The 17,469-nt window shown below is 40.1% G+C and overlaps 1 protein-coding gene across 4 annotated transcripts in view; it reads right to left on the bottom strand.

Moving 5' to 3' along the window:
- The window catches only part of LOC147148272 (F-actin-monooxygenase mical2b-like), a 74,500-nt gene extending 60,294 nt beyond the window's left edge, over window positions 1–14,206 (bottom strand). For all 4 annotated transcript variants that reach the window (XM_086027992.1, XM_086027989.1, XM_086027990.1 and 1 more), the window contains exon 1: window positions 14,013–14,206. The gene's annotated coding sequence lies outside the window, so the exon portion shown is untranslated. The remainder of the gene's footprint in view (window positions 1–14,012) is intronic.
- Window positions 14,207–17,469: the final 3,263 nt, after the last annotated feature.

Below are 17,469 nucleotides of genomic sequence, written 5' to 3'. Positions count from 1 at the left end.
TTTTGTTCGCAAACGCTGAAAAATACTCATTTAGTGATGAAATGTTAATACATGTGTATACAGTACACTACTTTTAATGTCTTTGCTTTGCTTTTGAATGTCTTCTTATTCTTACAATTCTTCTGTTTTTTTTAATTTAAATGTTTGCCTTTGTTATTTTGTAACTACAGCTGAGTTACCATGTGTATGAAATATGAATAACTAACTAACTACAAAAATACATAAAGCTGCCTTGCCTGCCTACAGTGTCTAATGTAACAATGACTGTTTATAAAAATGTTTCAATTGTAAATGGCTATATTTACTACCTCATTAATCAGCACAAGTAGTATATTATAAAACAATATACTTCATTTTAAGACCTTTTGAATGATTTCACTATATTGGGAGAAAGCAAAGGTGACATTAAGAAATGATGCGCTTCTTGGCCGTTGAATCTAAAGACAAACTACTTATAGCCGTAGCGCTCAGAGGTATCAGGCGAAACTGAGTAACTATCTATGAGCCACATCCGAATGGGCCACCACAGTGGAGGATGACACACCCATGCCTCGCATCTAGATAAAAGCCCTGTAACAAAATGCACGCCCTTCATCAGCTACAGCTTTGTAAGGTGGGAGGGGTTTGCAAAGTGGAGTGGGTGATTCATGTTGAATTATAGATAACGTGTGTTGTAACCGTTCCCAGTTCCCTTAGGCCAGGTACACAAGTTTTTTTCCTAATCTTTAGAGTTTATATCTAAAGCAGACACATACATAAAATATTTTTTTTTTTTTTTTTTTAAAGAAAGAAAGAAAAAAATCGGGCATTTAAGAGTTTTGCTCGTATTGAGTGTGGCAGGCTCAGATAATATCAACACAGCTCCAGACGAACATAATATAAAGATTCTCTTCCACTAGCGGTCAAGAATCCAGTCCCCCGAGGGAGAGCTCTCACCCCCCCCACCACCACCCCCCATCACCACCCCCCATCTCAGGCTGTCCATGGCAGAGCGGGCAAGCATTGTAATATGTATTGTTTCCTGGCTTGGTTTGTCACGTTCTGTTATCACCTAGTAGGGCTGGGGAAAAAATATCGTAGCGCGCTGTTTTTTATGCAGATACCAAGTATCGATAATGTATGTTATGTTTTGCAGGTTCTATAACATCATTTTGGAACATTTGAGGTTCTTAAAGTTGATCTTTGTGAATAGAGTTTTACTGTATTTATTGCACTCCTGTCTATCAGGAACAGTTACTAGAACAGTTTATGCACTTTTCCATCATGACCCTTGAATAAATATCAAAGGGCACAAAACCGTGGAAACATGCCTCAGTTTTTTTTTTAAATATGTATTTTTACAGGTCGACTGGTTAGCACGTCCGTCTCACAGTTCAGAGGTCGTGGATTCGATCCCAGCCCGGGCCTCCCTGTGTTGAGCTTGCATGTTCTCCCCGTGCCTGGTTGGGTTTTCTCCGGGTACTCCCATGAGGAAAAGCCACTATCACCCCTAAACGGGTAGCTACGTGTAGGTCCTAAAACTGGTGATCTTGTGTTGATTTTTTAACTCCTTATGTGAGTTCATGAAGTCCTCGAATTACGACATACGTGACCTAAGACGTTTAGATTTTACACCGCCCGTGCCTCTTCCGCCATTTTGTCCCTAGCACCATAGTCACTACGTTCACATGCAGTCAATATTCGGGTTAAGGTCAAAATTCAGATTTCGGAAACTTTTTGAATAACCCGTTAACATGAATAGGCGGACAGAGTTGCTCTGGCATTTGAATAACCCGCTGTGAACGGCGACGCATGGCACCATGACTGAAATGGACATCTTTTCCGCTTGTTACTTTCAACTGTCAATGAAACACTTGATATTCATGTCACTCACCACAGGAATGAAGCAGTCAGTTTTCTCCTCGCTCCAAAGGCGTGCTTTTGTGCTGCGTCTCTGATCTTGTTTACCTCTGCTTGTGTATTTGCGGTGGGTTGCGCTCCAAATACCGCACTTCCGCATACAAGCACTTCCTGTACTACATAGACCAGCATTTCTTGCGGTTGACCATGCGCAGTGTGTCTCGATGGTGTCTGTTTGCGCGCCGGCAGTATCTTTGCCTTTTTCGCCCTCCTCTCCATCCACCTTCCAGCAGTAATGCTAAGTACAGCATCTTATGTTTTTATTTTAATGCATTTTCATTTTTTTCTACTTGTATATTAGATATATTTTATAGTATAGTAGATAGTAGTTTGACGTAAAGTTTGACTAATGGTGAAATGCGACATGCAGAAATTACGGGTTACTTCGCCAGTGTAGGAATGGAACTCGTTCGTAAATTGAGGACTTCCTGCATTTGAAAACTTTAACCCCTGTACAACACATTAAGTATATTAAATCCAAATTATTGAGTTGTGATATACCGCAGCCTCATTGAACACAAAGTGTTCTGAGTGTCATATGTTTGCAAGTACTGAGGCAGCTTTGACTGTTGCATGCAAGTCCTTAAATCAAACTCCTAATCCTCATAGCATTAACGCCCCACACTAAAGATGGTAGAAGCTGGATTAAGCCCAGAAACATGTTAGCAGTTGTTGTGACACAATACCCCGCACTTCCATAGTACAGTATAAAAGGGTACCCATCATAAAATCAAGGAAAAGGAGGCTCGGCAGAATCCAGTGTTTCCCACACCATGTTAATACTTGGGCGGGTTGCCCAGGTAAACGGACGGCCACCCGAGAAGTTTAAAAGGATTTAATAAAAATATTTAAAAAATAAATAAATGAATCCCCCCTCCAAAAAAAAAAAAAAAAAAAAAAAAAAAAGCCAACAACAAAAAAAAAAAAACAAGTCGCAGCTACTTTGCCGCATGTAACAGGTTACAATATACTATTAATTTCACCAAAACACTTGTGTCGCTGTTCGGATTGAATGTATATTTTCTTTATTTTGTTACTGTTTATACCTGTGCATTAATGACATGAGCTGGTCTGCGCGCTGCTGGGAGCGATCGCGTGGTGACGTCACGCTGCGTGCGCGAGCCCGGTCACTCTCGTACTTGATGTGGCCGAGTTAAGACACATGCGTCGCTTTCTCCCAACAGCCGCACTACTTGACATGGTAGAGCTCGGTGTTCCGACAAATGGGTTGTGCTGTGGTCATTAGTGCTTTTATTGGAGTTACTCTGGGCGATTTGGGGCATCTGTTGTACTCACGGGGAGACATTTGGAGTCGTTGTCCGACTAGCACGCACTTTATTTACGTCGTTTGTGATGTCCAGGGGAGCCAGCAGGGCTGTAGGAGTTGCACACCAGTCTCAAGTGTCATTACATGTACACAGGTCGACAAATAAAACACCGTGTGAGACCCAGTTTGAGACTACTTGACCATCACACCGAACACAACACAGAGAACCGGTTCACAAGCGCACCTCTCCAAAATCCAAAGCTGGAATCAACGGAACATGACTTTTTTTTTTTTTTGATCAACGAAATGTATTCAAAATGTATCTTTGTGGGAGGCAAGGATGAGCTCCCAAATGTAACAAAAGAATTTAATAATCCATCCATTATTCGGACCGCTTATCCTTACGAGGGTCGCGGGTATGCTGGAGCCTATCCCAACTGTCTTTGGGCAGCAGGCAGGGTAAACCCTGAACTGGTTGCCAGCCAATTGCAGAGAATTCAATAAATCAAGTTTAAATAAATTATTGGTTATTGATGAAATAAGTCATTTTTTAGATTAGGGGTTAAGATGTGAGTACTTTTAACATTGAACAGGTAGCCTGCTCTGAGATGCTACTGTTCATGTCGAAAAAAAAAAAAAAAATCTAAAATACCTGAGTAACAAAAATATGAGGATTTACCACCGGCCCTTTTTTTTTTTCTTACTTTATTCTTGTTTTGTATGTGGGCATTTAACCAAGTATGGTTGAAAACTATTCAATTTCATTTCAGAGTCCAGTTCTCAAGTCAACCAATGAAAAGATTATCTGACATACTGCAGCTCAACTTGGCCTTTCTCATCTGACAGGAGCCCATGTTGGCAGCCAACAACACTTAGCTCCCTGGTGTATTTTTGTCGCCTGGTCACTCCCCCAAAGCTGATATGTGCAGCGTCACCCCCATATAAGTCAACCACTCATTCCAGGAACTAACAGAGTGTGCCATAATGGCTTGTTTTCGTGGCCCAATACACTTAATGACACAAAGATAAATGAGGAAAGACTCAGATGAAATGTGATATTAACATCTTTGGTGTCAACTGCAACAGTGTGACAATAAAAACATAATTTTTTAATTCCAGTAATTCCTCACACTACTCTAATATTACCCAGACACCGTCATAACTTTGTAATGCAAAGCAGGGTGGGAAAACCATATACGGTACGGAAACGAATGGAACTCCAACAAATACTATAGACAGTAGACACAAATAAGTACTTCCCCAATACTATGCACAGACATTACTTTTGATAAGTACAGCCAGATTCTTAAACTACAGCTTGACCAATAGCATATTTGCAATTGTACAAGCTACATGCATTTCGCCACATGACATTCTTTTCTACAGTATACATCCACAGTATCATTAATTACAGGTGATTGTCGGTTTACAACAGCACTGATATACTAAGACGCTTCGAGGTTAGAAATGGCGCAAAATGAACTAGCGCACCAACGTCACAATACGTCGCCTCACGGCACGAGCGGGTACGCTCTCTTACAGCCGCACTCACTGCTTTTCTTTTTTTTGTTTTATACTAAGGGCCTAGAAGTGTGTGCCATACAAATAGTTCCTGGAATTTGATAGACTATGGTACGTTCCAACTAGGGCTGCACAATACAGTACTGTATATCGAAAAAATTGTGCCATCGCGAAAATGGCCCTCGCAATATGCGTACGGCAAAGAAGTGTAACAAGTTTCATGTGGAATTGTATGCGTTTATCTGACTTTGACCAATCAGATGTAACCTTAAAAGTGCATCACCATCCCTTAGGTCAGTGTTTCCCAACCTTTAGTGAGTCAAGGCACATGTTTCAAACGGGGGAAAAAAATCTCACGGCACACCACTGAGCAAAACAATGCACAAAACGTGGATGTACAAGTTAATTATGTATCTTTTTTCATCTAGTGGCTTTTGATTGTTTTCCCTGTTATTCCACGGAGTTGGCATAGTTAATGATCAAAAACAGTTTCTTATTACAAAATATTAGGTGCGAACGATAATAGTTTTTTCGATGCATCGTTCGTTATATTAAAAAGATTCTGCATCGATTCAGAGGTATTAATAATCGATGCTTAAAGTATAAATAAAAAATGTAAAAAAATAAAAAGATGTGCAAGCGATTACGTGCGTTTGTACGCCAGACGTCTGTGCCGAGGCTTACGTGACAAGATGGCGGAACAAGCGAAACCCCACGCGAGCGGCGCAATCCTCTTTAAAGGCATCGGTTTGGAGACATTTTGTTTCTTTATGAAGTGTAAGACAAGGATAAAAAATATTTCGGGAACCCTATAAACATGACACGCTACCACACAGAGTTGAGTGCGGCAAAAGGCGGACCCGTCAGAGATGATAAACTACCGACCGACTCTGCCTGGTGCCCTAGCAACTCTTCCACCAAACTACGGAAGAGCAAAAAAGAAATATTTACAAAATCCATTTCAGAGTACATTGCATCTGATTTATGCCCTGAATCGGTTGTTGGAAGGAAGGGGCTTTCGCGGCATGATGCAGACAGTGAATCTACGATATAAAATTCCCGTCGCGTACTACAATAACACCAGCGCTTGTAGGTCACTTCTTTTCGCACACAAAAAACTATAATATGCACACCTTCTGCAAGATTAGCAGTTAAGTCTGTTATTTATTTTTACAGAATATGCTCGTGGTTTATATTTTGAATAATAAAGCTGTTCTGTTTGATGACAATTTCTTAGGGCTTAATGTTAGTGTTACACCACTCACAGTAAGGTGTGGAACGAGCTCTAACTTGTACTGCTCTTAACAGAGAAAATACACAGTACTTCTACCAGCCTTTGCTACAGCACCGCGCGCCATTTTCTTTCTCCAGTCTCGTCCTTTTTTTCCTCCACCCAGGGAGATTTTTCTTCTCTCTGGTTCACTTCGTCAACCGTCCTTTTTTACACAATGTTTGACACTGCCCACTACTGTACTGTAAAATATCACATCCTAACATAAACTACATGTGAAATAAAGGTCACCAATCAATTGCAATACCATCCATGCATCCATCCATCTATCTATACCGCTTTATCCTTACGGGGGTGGCGGGGGTGCTGGAGTCTATCCCAGCTGTCTTTGGGCAGTAGGCGGTGCACACCCTCAACTGGTTGACAACCAATCGCAGGGCAAATTGCAATATCATTTAAAAGAAAATATACTACATCACATGCTACATTAGGTCAAATAAAAGCAGCGTTCATTGCTATATTACACACTAATGTCAATCAGATGATGCTTATTGCACTTTCAAGTATTAAAATACAGGTTATGCTAAATCAGATTAAGTTTAAATATGTTTTTAGACATTTTTTGTTATAGGAGAAGTTACAGACATTTGTTACAACAAATGCTGCCATTGGCACTTTTTAAAATTTGTGCTGACACAAGTCAAAGTGTGAAATATAAATTCTTGCTCTTCCTTGTGTTCTGCAATTGTTTTAAAGAGGTACCAGTGTTTTAGATGAACTATAAAATGCAAGCCATTGCAGTGATGCATCGGAATCAGAATTGAATCAAATAGTAGGCCTCTGAATCGGAAATGAATCAAATCGTAGGCCTCTGAATCGGAAATCAATCGAATCGTGGGCCTCTGAATCGGATCGAATCGTGAGGTACCCATAGATTCCCACCCCTACAAAATATATACATTTTTTGTTCAGAATAATTGACATTGGATAACTTCCCGCGGCACACCTGATGATCTCTCACGGCACGCTAATGTGCCACGGCACACTGGTTGAGAATCACTGCCTTAGGTGAACAGTGTGTAGGGGCATTATTAACACGTGCCATGTTTAAACTAGTGGGGCGCCAAGAACTAATTATTGTAAAGAACATTTTTGAATTGACTTCATCTGTAAGAGTGGAACTCTGTCGCAACTCAAGGTACCTTGCGTAGTGTGTACTCCAGAAAACCCACAAAGTGATAGTACTGCGTAGTATTTGTCACGGTCCATTTAGTACAATTAATTTGCTTCATTGAATTTTTGTCTCCATCTACTGTAACTGAGAAACATATTCATTTATAATATGTAAAACAAAATGATAGAGCCTGAGCTAAAATGTCAAATCAGTACATGTACATTACTGGCATTCTCCAGGCCACAATCACAAACTAATCATTCATTCACATTTCTTATCTATGTCTTATTTTAAGAATACCTGATCCAAGATGTTAAAGCTAACTTCATGTAAATGTCAGGTAAATGTTTGCCAAGTCACAAGCTCCTTCCTTTTTGATGAAATGGACAAATCAAGTTCAACATAGCACATAAGCAAATTCCAGTCATCAATCATTTGTTTTTTTCCTTCCAATTTTCTGGAATTACTTTTGTTTTGGTAGGGTTACAATTTCTTCTTTCAGAGCACCAACGTCAAATATGTTTTGCCCTTTCTATCACTTCGACGTTTGAAATGTTATGTTAACTTGGCGAGCAGAACATGCAGTGGCTCTGCTCCACCTCTCTGGAACTCACTACCACCCCAACACGGAAACAGATTCCGTCACCCACTTCAAATCACAACTAAAAACACACCTGTTTCAAACTGCCTACTCAACATAATGAGATTGGCTCGGCTCTTCCTTTAGTTTTGAATTCATTTCTTTCATTGTACTTTTTATTCAATGTAATATATTGTATGGGATAAAGGTTCCTCTAAATAAAATGATTTATTATTATTATTATTAACAAAAAATGTTAAGTGCCAAACCCACATGGATGTCGGGATTTTTCAAAGCATTTATACTTATTTGGGGGGGGGACACACACAGCCTGCATTTAAAGTTATTAAATCAGACTTAATAGAAAATTTAAGCCACAAAACATATATACAGGAAAAGTGGCATAGACTATATCTCATTCAGTAAATTAGGGCTGGGTGATAATTCAATATAATTATCTACTACACAGGGGCGGAGCCAGAACGTGGCTAATGGGTGGGCCTGGAAAAATCAGGGTGGGCCTGAATATTTCTCTCACTGAGCACAATCCTCCTGTCTCGACACATCGCACATTCAAATAAGTGAAAAATATGAAGTTTGGATATTCCTTAGACAACCACAATTATGCCATGCCTAATATTCAATAAAATAGAAAACACAAGGTAACGCAAATTTTAAAAAATCATTTAATTTATTAAAGATTGAAAAATATCAATTTTTTTCATGAATCCCAATGGGTCGGCAGTTTGTCAATCTGGGTGGGCCTGTGCTCCGCCCCTGCTACTACAACAGACCAGAACTGGGCATTCCACCTGTGTGACAGACCGGTCTGTCTAGCCCCCTATGACGGACGCACATTTTGTAGGCGATAAACGATATATGGGAAACTTCAAATAATAGTCGGACAAAGCATAATCAGAAGCCAATTTTTTTCCATCCATGCACTTGTCTATTTTCAAAAATCAGGAAGCCAACCCTGACCTGCGCGTTCTAGGCAGACACGACAGTGTGGCGTTAGATTTGTGTCTCATCACTAAGCGCGTAAGAGGAGAGTTTGAGCACAAAAGCGTGTTTTGAGTGCAGACAACTCCGGTTACGAAGAAAAAACACCTACAACAACAACTCTTGCAATAAGATTATGTTGTGCGTACTAACCCAGTTAAACACCTCCAGATGGATACGTAGTGCGCTACAGCTCCTGTGTTAGCCATCCCCGAGCTTCAGTCTAGTCACACTCAGGTAAGTAAAATATGAATGGACTATGGCAAAAATGAGCCCACTAAAACAATAAAGAAGCCCTAAGAAAACTGCAGAGATGCCAACCTATCGAAATTCACTTCGAAAACAAGGACAACAGGAAAAAAAAATTGCTAACTCAATTACACAACATAATCATTACTCTGAAATCATAATTTATTTAAAGTATTTATTGCATCAACCATGTAGAGATGAGAATGTAGTCATATCAAATTAAATATGAAATTATTTTTTCCTTCACATGGAATTTGTGCTCCAACATCAATGCATCCATAATAATAATTATTAATTTTATTCGTAGGTGCCTTTCAGGGAACTCAAGGTCACCATACAACATAATTAAAAGGAGTACAATAAAACTAACAGACAGAACATAAAACAACAATTAAAATGTCCATACATACATACATTTTCTTAACCGCTCTTCCTCACTTGAGTTACTATACTATACAGAAAATTGGTTTCTTTAAATTTGGTTATTACTGTACATTACTACTATATTTATTATATACATAATTATTAGTTGCGATTGGCTGGCAACCAGTTCAGGATGTATCCTGCCTTCCGCTGGGACAGGCTCCAGCACGCCCCCGACCCTTGTGAGGAGAAGCGGTATAGATAATGGATGGATGGATGGATAATTATTAGTAATTATTAGTAGTAGTACAATTACATTGATAACAGTTTTAACTCCACTAAAATGAAGGCATTGTATTGAACAAAATAATATTAATGCTTCAAAGAATAAATCAATCTAACATTATTAAAGTATTTACTTTGAAGTGACGTTCCAAATAATGCACACACACTTTTTTTATTTATTTTTTTAAATAAAACCATTTTCATGTGAAAACATACCTTCAAGGACCAAATAAAAACAAATGATTAAAAATGTCACTCACCATTAGCTACGCTTCACCAAGTCGTGGTCGTTCGGTGTATTCCAACAAGTATTATGACAGTAACGATACAGTGCAGTGTGTTGTTTTCTATGATGAATAAAATTGCCGTTAGCACACAGTTGATTGTTGGTTGTCCTGGCTAGTCGACATAGACGACGTCACCGATGACGTAAATACGTCGGCATGCACATACCGTTGAGTGTCGTTGATGTAAATACGTCAACACGTGCATACCGGCAGTTGTAAACAAGTGCGCACAACAGAAAAGAAAGGAGGAAAAAAAAAAAAAAAAAGGAGAATAGCAGAAATGGCAGCAGCGCGGGTTCGTGCGTTCAGGGCAGGGAAAAGGAAAGCTGCACCATGAAACAGCTAAAAAGCGGACAAAAAAGTCCAAAGTATGGACATATTTCAATGATAAGTCAATCGAGTTCGCCTGTATCCTTTGTAAAGCCGAGTGATGAACGAACACCTGAAGCGACCCCACCCAGGTGCTGCTGGAAGATGACAGAAAGCAAAAAAAAAAAAATAAGAGGAATGCACGCCAGAAAGAGCATCTCAACTCACATAAAGTATCCTTAAAATTATTGTCCAGAATATGAGGCCCATTGAATTTGTTGAGGGTGCTCCTCACTGGACTTTATGAGTTATTAATTTTTCACTTATACTTGGGCTGTTTAACATGAGCTCAAACATTGTTTCACTGTAATGCATAGACAGAGAAATACCTCATTCATGTGCACACGTTATGATGCTTGCCTAAAAGAGATGTGAGTGTTCATTCAATTTCAAAAGTTTATTTTTTTACTTTAATAAACAAAGAATTTTTAAAAAGTGTTCAAAAGTGGTTTTGTAAATTAATAATCGTCAACGCAAAAATTGCTGGATTAGTCAAAAAAAATCATTGTTGGACTAATCGGAAAAAATAGTCGATAGATTATTCGGGAGAAAAATAATCGTTTGTCACAGCCCTAGTCTGCACATTACTGGATATAATGTGACAATGAAGCTTCACTTCATGTAATTGCCTTTGTTACTTTCCGCTGATATGAATCTATTAAGGCTGGCAGCGATCGGGGCTGAGTGCTAGCTAAATTCGGATTAATCTGCTAGTCTTCATGTACCGTCCATAGTGACACTTGTGTCAACAGAGCCACCGGTGGAAGCAGACTGTTGTCAAAAATTATCTACCAATTATTTTTTCTTGTTTTCAAACTTTTAGGGCAATGTGACCCATGATTATTTTCCTTAAATATCTGGAACACCACGTTCCGACCGTAACAAGATCACATTCAAGATTTGTGTAACAAAATACGGACAATCCAGAACAGTTGGCAGCTCTGCAACTATAATGCATGCACTCCAAGAGAGTATTAGATGGCTACACTTAGTACATCGCATGAACATTGAATGAAGTTTCATATAACTGTCAACAATATTGATTTGGGCTAACGTCTTCCGCAAATAAGCATTCACGCTGCAGTGCTGAAGGAGCAACTGAACATTACAATGTAAACAAAAACAGTTAATTGTTTTTTCTTATTTTAAATAGGTACAAAATAAAAATCAATAATAATCAATATTGACTGATCTGAAATACTTACATTGTGAAACATTTTTCAGCGATATCACCCTGCCTTATGAAGCACAATATGTTTAAAAAAAGGCTTTATTTAATCTTTACATTGACCAAGTTATACGACTTTTGGATAGTTGCATTCACCCTATTAAAGGTTAGATATAATATGTTAAAATAAAATGACCTTAATTCAGCCTTTTTTCTCCGTGTCCTTGTCTTAATAGTAAAAATAAATTGTAAAATTCACTAATCATTGATATCGATCAATGTGAAATACTGGTACTTATGTCGTGATACACTTTTCGGCCATATAATAAATTGTTTTCATTTATTCATTCTGTTGTGTTGTTATCTTATTATTCAAGTCTGACATTTTATTTTAGCAAGGGTTTCCCAATTCAGGAGCTGCACCATTGACAGTACCTAACTATTGTGGTCAACAGAGAAGATTTTCATCATTTCATTTTATTAATCCCATGTACAGGACACCAGACATTTTATTTTTTTACTTGGAGCACAGTAACCCCTAACCTGAAATTTTAGGGGTGCAAGTAGAAAATGTAGGGGCACACACTGTAAGCCGACCTGCAAAGTAAATATTCACTTGACTCATTTGCTAAATGTGCTAAAGTGTTGAGCAGAGGTTTGTCAGCAAAACAAATATATTACATAATAGTAATAAAAAAAATAAAGCTCACTCTCAGCCGGGCACCACACCACACCACACCATACCGCCTCCTTTGCTTTTCCATTACAACAGGCGCCGGACAGGATGGGGATCAATTGAACTGTGTCAGCCTCTCACAGCGAGTGGCGTTCTGCCGTAACATTTCACGAGTGGCCAGCCTCGGCCACTGTTTTTGCGGTGATTCAAAATATGAATGGGTATTGCATGATGTGGTGACGTCACAAAGTACAACCCATCAAGTGCAGAGAAGCTGCAAAAACAGACGGAAAATCTATTTCCAGGGTCAGGCCAGCGAAACGCAGCCACCGCCGAGCCATCAAGACAACAACACAATGTATACAGATACACGTTTTGTGTGTTTACATCAAACTTATAATAATATACCGTATATATACAATTTCAGCAGCTTATGAGGTGCCAACACTGGGCATGACTTTTATTATCCTGACAATCAGGGGCGGAGTTAGAGGCTTTAGGCCAGGCAAGCAGATACTTGTGCTCTAGTAGCCCTAGGTCTGAATAGAAAATAAAACACACAAACTAAAAGCAAGTGTAGATTTAGTTCCCACTTAGTGATGGAGTGAATAAGTGTGAATGGTTGTCTCTTCTCTGTACAATATGTGCCCTGTGATGGACTGACGATCAGTGTAAGGTAGCTGTTCACCTTTAGCCCCATGTCAGACTGTGATGTGTGTCAACTGCAGCTCCCAGCTACCCTCAACAGGTAAGTGATGTAGAGCACTGATGTCAAACTCAAGGCCCAGGGCAAGATCTGGCCCACCACATCATTTTATGTGGCCCGCGAAAAGCAAATTATGTGCATCGACTTCATGTTTCTTACTAAAATACCCAAATTACAAATTGTCTTCACTCTTAAACATCTTGAGCTATTGCAAGTATGTATTGTTACCAATCCACTTTAAAATAAATGTAATAATATTTTAAATAGTTTTTCCTGGCCTCTGATTTCAACTAGTTATCCATCAATTTGTTGTATGCAATATGAATGGATGGATGTTTTTGAACTATCAAATTGGGATTTTCTTCTACATTTGGAAGAGGCTTGATCCAATCTGCGAATATCCAATTGTAGGAGTGATTGTTAGTTTGTTAGTTTGGTTGGTTTTTACGCATATCTGAATTTTGGTATTTTAGAGCAAAAAAAATGGAATCATGTCACTTGAACATTTCGAAGTTGTAGCGCCACCTGTTGCTTTGGCATGTACTTGGCTGCCTGAAATCTGTCTCTGTGTGAAAATAGGTTTTAAGTTAGTGGATGGCTCTCTCCTTGAGAATTTTAGGAGACAGAAGAATTTCCAACAATGTAAGTTTTGACACGGGGTAATGGGCAGAAATACAGTATTTGTCCAAAGCAGAAGCTATGCCTCGGGGAATGAAAATCCCCAAATGGCTGCAGTCTTTGTGAAAACAATTTGATTCGGAAGATACATAATGGAATACTTGGGGCAAAGGGGAATTAATCTCATATTTTCACAATTCAGCGACAAATGACGATATCTAATTCCATTTCTTATTTCAGTTGCAAATCGAAGCTATTAAAAGTAGAATTTTAGAATCTTGGTCGTCGTTGCGACGTTGTTCTCGACAGTGGTTGTGCTCACGGCCTCTTTTCAGCAACTTGTTATGACATTACGGCTTTCCTGAATTAAATCCATGAACATTACACCTTAGCTCGTGGCCTTCTTACATTCACCTGTTGTGCTTCTTCAAGCGAGAAATAGCGGCAATACAGCTACAGCGTGTTCAGAAAAAAACGTTGACGTTTAAACAGGTTTGTTAGAAAGAGTAGAATTGACTGAGGGAATTGCCATCAGGTGCGATATTCAAAGTGACATTCTTGCTGGGCATTAAAGTCGTGTTCTCACTCGCAGAGTGCGGTGTCTGTCAGCTACTTACCGCGGAGCTCATTTCATTAAGTCAGCGACCTGTCGGAGTCTTCCGTCTTTATTCCACGCTGTCTCACAAATATTTTCCCCCAAGTGTTGGCACAAATTGGCTTGAGTGCGGTAACTGAGTGACCTGTTTGCTCCTCACATGACAGCTGCCCGAGTGTGACTACGGTACTTTACGGAATTGAATAGCGGCATAAAGTCATTTGTTGTGAGTAATCACACATTTCCGTCTTGCCTTTCAACATAAAACACACGCCCATTATCTCCCATTATGGTTTGCTTGACTAGGAAGATTGTCTTCCCAATATGTTTGGTTTTACCGGAAACTCTTTTTCTTTACTTTCTTTTTCTTTTTTCTAAGCGTAGTTTGATACGCGACACAAATATGCCACTCATGGCACAACAGCGCAAACGTTCAATACAGATGAATCAGATTTCCGCCTTTAGAAGTATGCATCATCATAAGATGTTAGACCTTCAAATGACAGTATATGTCATGATATTATACCATTCATAAAAATGATGTCATGAGATCCCACCTCATTACAACTTTAAGACCATATCATTGGCATCCACCCAAAACTATTTCGACAGGCAGCCCAGCAAGCATTATTTAAATTTGGACATTTTTATCTAGCTATAGGCCTTTTGTATTTACCAATATCAATACTACCAAAGACATTTTCACATGCCAAGTCTGTTTTTAGTTGTTATTTATGTGGACACCATAATTAACTCTTCAAATTGCCTCCAGCCACTAATGTAAATATCAAGTGATGAAAACTAACAAGTCAAAAGGAAAAATGGGAATTCGTCCAATAGAACGGGATGAATAGGTCAGTATTAAGTTTCAATGTAAACGTGTACCTTTTACCACATGAAGGTATTCCACAGTTTAATTGTACTATTAAAAATACTGTGATGTTCCACCATTTACACCAGCTTTAATGTGGCCGTATGGCATATAGGATTTATTGGTCTTTCACCTTTTATTTTGAGAACTGCCATTATACTGACAGTCGAAAGGTGAGGTTGCCAAGGGTGCCACCAGGTATTTGGGGCCCCCATTCATACATTTTCTTTATGGCTTGTCCTCAATTGGCGCACAGGCAATTTTAGCCTGTCCCGACTGAGTTTTGGGTACACTCTGGATTGGTCACTAGTCTATCACAGGGCATGTTTACAAATACGACTTTCACACTTTATGGACAATTTAGTCGAAGGAGGAGGCCATCTCAAGATAACCCAAGCAAGCATGGGGAGGCAATGCAAATCGGAGCGTCTGAGCTAGGATTCGAATCCAGAACCTCCTAACTGGGAGGCAGAAAATGCAGGACACACTAGATCAGGGGTGTCCAAACTCGGTCCTCGAGGGCCGGTGTACTGCCTGTTTTCTATCCATCCCAGCTGCAACGCACCTGTTTCAAGAGATCATGATCGTTATCAAGCTTCTTCAGAGCTAGCTGATGAGCTGATCATTTAAATCAGGTGTGTTGCCACAAGGAGAATTGGAAAACGGGCAGGAAAGGAAAAAAAAATGCAGCAAAACAAAATAGCCAAGATTTGAACAACTTCACCTTCTGTTCTGGGCAACCCTCTCTATAAACTGAGCCAAAGCAGCCCAGCAGGATCAGCATGTCGCTGGGGCCCAGCCAGGAAATGGTCATAGCTGGTGACCAGCTGGAGTCTTGCTGGTGTCACCAGCTGCCAGCAGCACAACAGCTTGGTCGTGTTGCTGGGTGGCTTTGGCTCAGTTGATAGAGCAGGGTGCCCAATAATCGACTGTTTGAATCTTGGTTGTTTTGTTTTGCTTTTGCTACTGTTTTGCGCTTGCTGGTGACACCAGCAAGACCAGCACAAAAACACAACAAAACCATGCTGGTCTATGCTGCTTTTTTGTTTTGTTTTTAGCAGGGCTACCATTCTATTTCTCCTCTCCACTCTACTATACATAGACATTCTCCTGTCTCCAGTCAAATGTATGGAAACACATTCAAATTCTATGTTTATTTATTTATGTATTTATTTACATATTTATCCATCCATCCATTATCTGTACCGCTTCTCCTCATAAGTGTCGCGGGGCGTGCTGGAGCCTATCCCAGCTGTCTTTGGGCAGTAGGCGGGGGACACCCTGAACTGGTTGCCAGCCAATCGCAGGGCACACAGAGACAAACATCCGCACTCACAATCACACCAAGGGCCAATTTAGAGTATCCAATCAACTTACCATGCATGTTTTTGGAATGTGGGAGGAAACCGAAGTGCCCGGAGAAAACCCACGCAGGCACGGGGAGAACATGCAAACTCCACACAGGGAGGCCGGAGCCGGGATCGAACCCACGACCTCTGAACTGTGAGGCGGACGTGCTAACCAGTCGACCACATATTTATTTATTTATTTATTTATTTATTTATTTATTTATTTTTCATGTGTTGTAAATGAATACTGAAGTCATCCAGACAATGCATGCAGTAACACATAAGGAATCATTTACTCAATTTAAAAATGTTACAATACAACTTTATTTATATAGCACATTTCACAACAGCTGCAGCTGTAACAAAGCGCTTTACATCCATCCATCCATCCATTATCTGTACCGCTTATCCTCACAAGGGTCGCGGGGCGTGCTGGAGCCTATCCCAGCTGTCTTTGAGCAGTAGGCGGGGGACACCCTGAATTGGTTGCCAGCCAATCGCAGGGCACACAGAGACAAACATCCGCACTCACAATCACACTTAGGGGCAATTTAGAGTATCCAATCAACTTACCATGCATGTTTTTGGAATGTGGGAGGAAACCGGAGTACCCGGAGAAAACCCACGCAGGCACGGGGAGAACATGCAAACTCCACACAGGGAGGCCGGAGCCGGGATCGAACCCACAACCTCTGAACTGTGAGGCGGACGTGCTAACCAGTTGAACACCGTGCCGCCAGGCGCTTTACATTTAACAAAAATAGCAATAATACAACAACAAAGAGAGTGAGCGCAATACATTAAAACACAAATTAATCATACTGAAACATGTACAATACACACCGGAAAACTGCAAAACGGTGTCAGTCTCACGTTGGGTCAAAAGCCAAAGAAGAAAAAATGTGCCTCCAAAGAGTTTTAAAAATGGACAGAGAGGAGGCTTTCCTAACATTTAATGGAAAGTCATTCCAGAGGGAAGGACAGGCAACAGAAAAGGATCGATCCCCTCTGAGGCTCCGCTTAATCCTCAGCATCTCCAGTCGGCGGTCGCGTCTGGTCCGCAGACCTTAGGCACCTGGCAGGTGCGTAGGGGTGGAGGAGCTCAGAGAGGTAAGCTGGGGCGAGGCCATTTGAGATTTGAAAACAAATAGAAGCATCTTAAAATGAACTCTCAAATGCACTGGAAAGCCAGTGAAGAGAGGCCAGAATTGGTGTTATGTGCTCCTTCTTCCGAGCTCCAGTTAGGCGAGCAGCAGCAT

Source organism: Filicampus tigris, chromosome 4, assembly GCF_054856515.1.
Source record: "Filicampus tigris isolate MCC_2025a chromosome 4, RoL_Ftig_1.0, whole genome shotgun sequence".
Classification (NCBI taxonomy): Eukaryota; Metazoa; Chordata; class Actinopteri; order Syngnathiformes; family Syngnathidae; genus Filicampus; species Filicampus tigris.
The sequence above is the reverse complement of the archived record's forward strand: the minus strand, read 5'-3'. Positions and strand labels throughout refer to the sequence as shown.